Source organism: Nyctibius grandis, chromosome 6 (assembly GCF_013368605.1).
Source record: "Nyctibius grandis isolate bNycGra1 chromosome 6, bNycGra1.pri, whole genome shotgun sequence".
NCBI lineage: Eukaryota > Metazoa > Chordata > Aves > Nyctibiiformes > Nyctibiidae > Nyctibius > Nyctibius grandis.
Window position 1 is genome coordinate 27,312,344 of NC_090663.1, and position 6,000 is coordinate 27,318,343.

Genomic DNA, 6,000 nt, shown 5'->3' on the forward strand with positions numbered 1-6,000 from the left:
GTGTGCAGAGCCACCTCTCCCTGGAAGACGCGGGTAGGCTAACTCTGCCCACTCCCATTTAGGGCTGGCCCTGGACATAACATTTTGCTTCCTGAGAGGCAGCAGGCAGGCTACCTTTGTCCAGCCATGCCACACAGACCTGGCTTGCTGTGGATCTTCCCTCTCCTTTGCCATGTTTCAGCCCTTTCTCTTGTGTTAGTGCCCAACTAAACAGTGGCAGTACTGAAAAGTGAATCGAGGCACTGACACAAAGCCAGGCCATCACACAAAAAAGCTAAACTATGCAGAGCTCGTGTCATCTCGTCTTCCTCAACCAAGGGAACTGAACCTCTGGTAAGGCACTAAGGATGCTAAAATTTATCTTTAATTTGGAAATATGAAACTACATCCCTACAATGTTTCCTGGAAGAACAAGTTTCTCGACAACCTGTCCAGGAGTTTAGAGTTCAACAGGAACCATGAGCACCAACAACATCAAGATACGCTTGGCTTGAAGTATACTTTGGCTGTCCTGGCCAAACACAAAGCCATCCAAGACAACGGAGTCAGAGGGTGGTCATAAGCAGAATGATCAACTGTAGCTGCATCCTTCCTCCCACTTCTCCCTCAGCCATCCTCCTAACCCTTCATCAGGGAACAAGCCATCCTAAAAGCAAGCAGAGAGAGCTTCCCAACACCATTAAGCAGCCTTGCCTATCTGTCACACACACCTAGCACCCAGGACTGGTCATTGTTCTAGAAAATGGATCTGAGATCCTGAAATCCCCAAACCGGACACAGCTTACCATACTAGTCCTGGCTTAAACAAGAGAGGAGAGCAATGGCAACCACAGAGCAGTGGAGAGGAATGTTCCTCCTGTCAAGCAGAGGCAGGAATACCGAACACTTCTATATTCTTGCTTGTGGGTAATGCCAAAGAGCCTGCTGTTGCTAAAAAGATGGCAAGCATACTTGGGGCAACTGTTGCAATTGGGAAGAGAGTCTCATAGTGATTGATTCTTGGAGGACTGAATTTGTACAGTCCTAGAACTGGAAGGGCAAGACTACCCGTGAGCTAGACAGGGAGTCTCAGATGCCTTGTCAGAAATAATACAAATCTGCAAAGAGTCTGTAAAGGAGAGGCAGGAGCTGATTGGGATGACAACTGAGCGATGTACAAGAAAGCAGCATGCAATGATGGCACTTACAGCTAAAGCTGTGACGTCTTCCTCTCTTACCTTGATTCAAGTGCAGCCTCCTCAAAACTCGGCACATCACATCTTTCTGGCTCATTTCTCTCATCGCCCCATCCAGGAACTTGCATCATGTCTGGTAATCTCTTGAAATTGTCCCTTGATGAGGCATGCAAGCAGCACTATCCGGCTGGCCAGCCAGCCCTCTGGGTGAGATGCAAGCACTCACACCAAGCAGCTCCCCCTCCCTACTCTTGTTTCTTCCCCTTGTGTTTTTACTGCAAAATTCTGCATATCTGTAAATAGCTTTCCATAAGTGGTCTCAGCAAAAAGCTGAGGTTTTTTTCAGTATTGTATTCTGCATTATTTGCACCGACTTTTTGACAGCAAAATAGCAATTATTTTTCTGATTATTTTTCTGATTATTTTTCTTTGTTCAACATATATGTTTCCATAAGGATTCTTGGAAATATGGGAAGCCGATAGGCCTATTGAAGGATGGATTTGTGAAACGGTGATCCTCATGGATGAAACTTCAGAGTATGAACTGTCAAGGAAGAGGACAGACAATAGGAGCTGCAGAAGTAGGGACCAGGAACAAGAGAAACAATGCATAAGCTTATTGCTTTCCAATCAGCAAGTACATATATAGAAGCAGAAAGTAGCTAGGTATTTTGCATAAAACATTCTGCCAGAGCATCCCTCAGAATCTGGCCCTCCTGGTTCCCACGGGCAAACGAACAAGCCATAGCAGGCACTGATTCTGTCTCAGCTTCCCACTCCCAGGCTTCAGCCATCTGCTCCCCCTTACACTCACAAATTTAGTGCACGATACAGCAGTAAAACGAGATCCTGATATGGAGGCTGTTTTCAGACTCACTCTATGAAGTCTCCTTTCTGGCAGCCAAACTATGATGAAAGCAGTGATGACTTAGGCTACTTATGAACAACGGCATGAGATGCATTCAAGATCAGCCAGTAACAAGGACAGAATAGTAAATCCATTGATTTTGGCACACTAAAAAGAATTGTGCTGCCCACTGCCAAGTTAAAACTATGAAAACAACTCTGCTTGAAGGGCAGAAGATGCTAATGTTCCTTCCACCAATAACCCTGCACAATGGAGGCGGGTCGGAGTTGAGCAAAACTTACTATGACATTCTCTACACCCATCATCTGAAAGTTGTGTGGATTCGGCACTTTGTAAAGCAACAGGCAGATGTCACATTGCACATCACAGTGGTAGCTTTCAACTTTTCTACCCTGATAGGCAACAGAAACGCAGGAGTCATATTGGTGATCTAACTTGCCAAATAACGGATGAGCTTGTTTACAGATACCCAAGAACATTACTTTTCCCATTCTGAAGTCCTCTTTCTGCTGATGTTTTTCTCATCTTTGCTGCGTAACTCATGCGACTAGGCATTGTATCGCTCACATCCAGATACTTTGTGGAGTGGAAATTCTTCATCTGCAATTCATGCAGTTTCATCAGATCTGAAAAATGACCTAGAAATGGGGCAAATCTTCTTAATGTAACTCCTTTTCTGTCTGCTCCCTCTTTTTTTGTATGCAATCCATAATGAGTAGATAATGGTATTCCCAGAAGGAACCTACATGAAACTTTACTGCAAATTTTGATACTGAAGAGCCACTTGGAAGATGTCTGCAGCATGGTCTGAAAATGGCATCCTGGAAGTGGAAAGGAAAAGATTATAAAGTACCCTTGCAGTAGCCAGGTAGGAGTGGCCTTTTGACAACTACACTGGGCTTTTGGAAAGAGGGATCTAATTTTGGAAAAAGAAGCCAAATCCTTAGAAAAGTTGTTCACAAACATTCCTAGAATTCAGCTGGGCTGGCGTCTCACAAAGCACTGGAGAATTGCAAAGCACTTTGGGATACTAGGCAGCAAACCTGTGAATTAGCTGGCACAAAGAATATATTATGTACTTAGGTTAATTTAACAGAAATTTAGTCATGTGATCACCACTGAACCAAATTTATACTGCCAGATTTTCTGCCAATATACAGATACAAGCTTAACAAACATCCAACCACAACCTAAGCTGTCAGGACTCACAGAAAAAACATGGCTCAGTGGAAAGAAGAAACTCCACTGAAATTGACAGAGGATCGATGGAGGGCTTTTGTGCATCACCACACCAACACAGACTGTGAGATAAATTAGCCACAGTCCAGAGGAAATTATCACAACAGATTGCTGTGATGCTGCCAGATCACAGCTGCCCAACCAAGTTTTCCAAACTAGGAAATGGAGGAAGGAAATCTGAAGTTGAGGGGATGACAAAGATTATTTCACACTTAACTAGAATATTGACTAGTAACTTAGAGCAACTACGAAATGCAAGCAGGCCAACTGGGACACTTATAAGACCAGGCTTGCAAAAAACATTTAAAAATAGAGGATTAGGATCTAAACCACTGAATTGTTAATGATAACACTTGCTGGTAAAGACACACCATCTGAACTAGGCTGAAATGGATCTGTAGAATTAGAACAGGAAGTTCTCAGTAACCACACAAGTTAATGAGACAAAGGTTCATTAAATTTTATTGTGATTGATAATTATGCAGTCATCAGTGTCAGGAACATATTTTGCAAATACTTTGGGAAATCCCTCTAAAAATGCAGTCTAAGTGAACCAACACTGGTATAACCTTAACAAATTGTTTTTCCTCTGGGGCAGAAACCATAATAGCAGCTGAACAATTGTGGTGGGTTTCTTGCAAAGAAAAGATGAGAAACAGCGTGAACTGCTTCTTAAGCAACTGTAGTTCACAGCCATAAGCTATCTGCAGCCATAAACTTACCAGCAGCTAACATTGCTATATTCATCTGAAAATTGCTGCCACTTGGGGAAAACACATCTCATGTCACCCTCTCTCTCTGTTCAGAACCATTTCAGCATTCAGTCTGAAACTGCCTCTGAACATGAGTCAGAGCCCTCAACTGTTATGGTTCTCACAGACTTGAAATAAAAATTAATCTCTGTTCATTTTCCAACTGAACATCTAATGGAAGAAGCCATATCTAATAGACAAACCACTAGCACAAAATGCAAGCCAGTAGATTTGATGAATGTTAGCGCAGAAGAAAACGTGAGAGAAGGACATGAAAATAAGATTCCAAAGGAATTTTTTGGAACTTTTACTACATCTAACTAAGAAGCAGCAAGGAGTCAAACTTTTCTGGTCAGGAACTGGGAATTACTCTGATCTGAAACGGATATATGCAGCTTTGCAGTTGGTATTAAGCACTCAGTATATCACTGAAATTTAAGAGTAACCATCCATTTAAAAGCCAAGGCATTATTTACCAAGGAAAAAAGAGAGAACAAAGAGAGAAGACATTTCATGCATCACTGAGGAGGTGTATCAAAAGGCATAACTGCCAGTCAGTCCTTGGAGATCGGTATTCTATCACATAAAATGTGGCAGCATCTCTGTACGGACAACAGAGAACTAAATCAAATGGTTGGAAAAGAATCTGATCTGTTATTACTGTAAGTGATACTCTGGTTTCTGCAGCACATTCAACTATGCTCTTCATTTTGGATCTTAGAATACGAGTATTGACAAGTGGACTAGAAATTACCGATTTCTCAGCTGGCCAAGATCTGTGTGAACATAATGCAAGGGTTTTAGCTTGTGCACATTTGCTGTTTGAGGATGTGGTATGATGCCGCTGGATGGTTGCTGCAATATGTCAAACCTGTCGAACAGGAGCTGTAAACCCTACAAGTGGTTTGGTATGAGAAAGAAAATTAGGATTTACAGAACTTGATAACACTGTCAGGTCAGGAAAAAAAAAAAGAATTCTGTAGTATTCAGCTCACACTTCACAGTTTAAAAATTTTGCGAAAACACTGCACAGATTAAGGGAAAACATTTCAGTGTTCAAGAGTGTGACTTTACATTTTCAGTACTTAAATGGGTTCTTGTGGTTACTTTATATAAAGCTACTAAGGTCAAAACTGGACATAGATGTTGTCTCTAAAACAGGAGGTAATTACTGAAAAAAAGATGGAAAGATTTGAAGCCAGTGCCATATTATAGCAGGAGTCCAGCTCCTCTGTAGAGAAACTACTGAGGGAGACAGACTCTTCTCAGTGGTGCCCAGTGACAGTGCAAGAGCACTGGGCACAAACTGAAACACGTGACATTCCAGCTGAACATAAGATAACATTTCTTTACTCTGATGGTGGTTGACCACTGGCAGAGCTTGCCCAGAAAGGCTGTGGTGTCTCCATCCTTAGAGATATTCAAAACCCAAACAGACATGGTCCTGCCTGGCAACCTGCTCTGGCTGACCTCACCTTAATAGGGGGGTAGACGAGATGATCTTGAGAGGTACCTTCCAACCTCAACCATGCTTTGGTTCTGTGATACTGTGCAACTCAAGAGAGAACCCAGGAGCAGGTACACCTGCAGAGCACTGTCACCACAATTTCAGTGGGAGTAAATTATTTGGGATGGGTGATATTAAAATACGGGGATAGTAAGGCACCTAGAAATACCTGTGCAGAAAGACTATATATATACATTATTCAGTGTTAATATCTTTTATGTCTGCTGTATGTTTGGGGGAGGGACCAACAGCATAACATCACAACATTCCTACAACTGAGAGTTAGGATCTGCAAAATCCTGGGAGACAATCACACAGCATGACTGAATATCTCCCAGCATGACTAACCTCTAATTGGGGAAAGAAAGATACAGTCTAGAATACTGCCTTTTAAAAGTTGACAACTTCCAATTTACCATGTGATCTTTTTGCACTCTGTCAGGAAGATGGGAAAGCTGT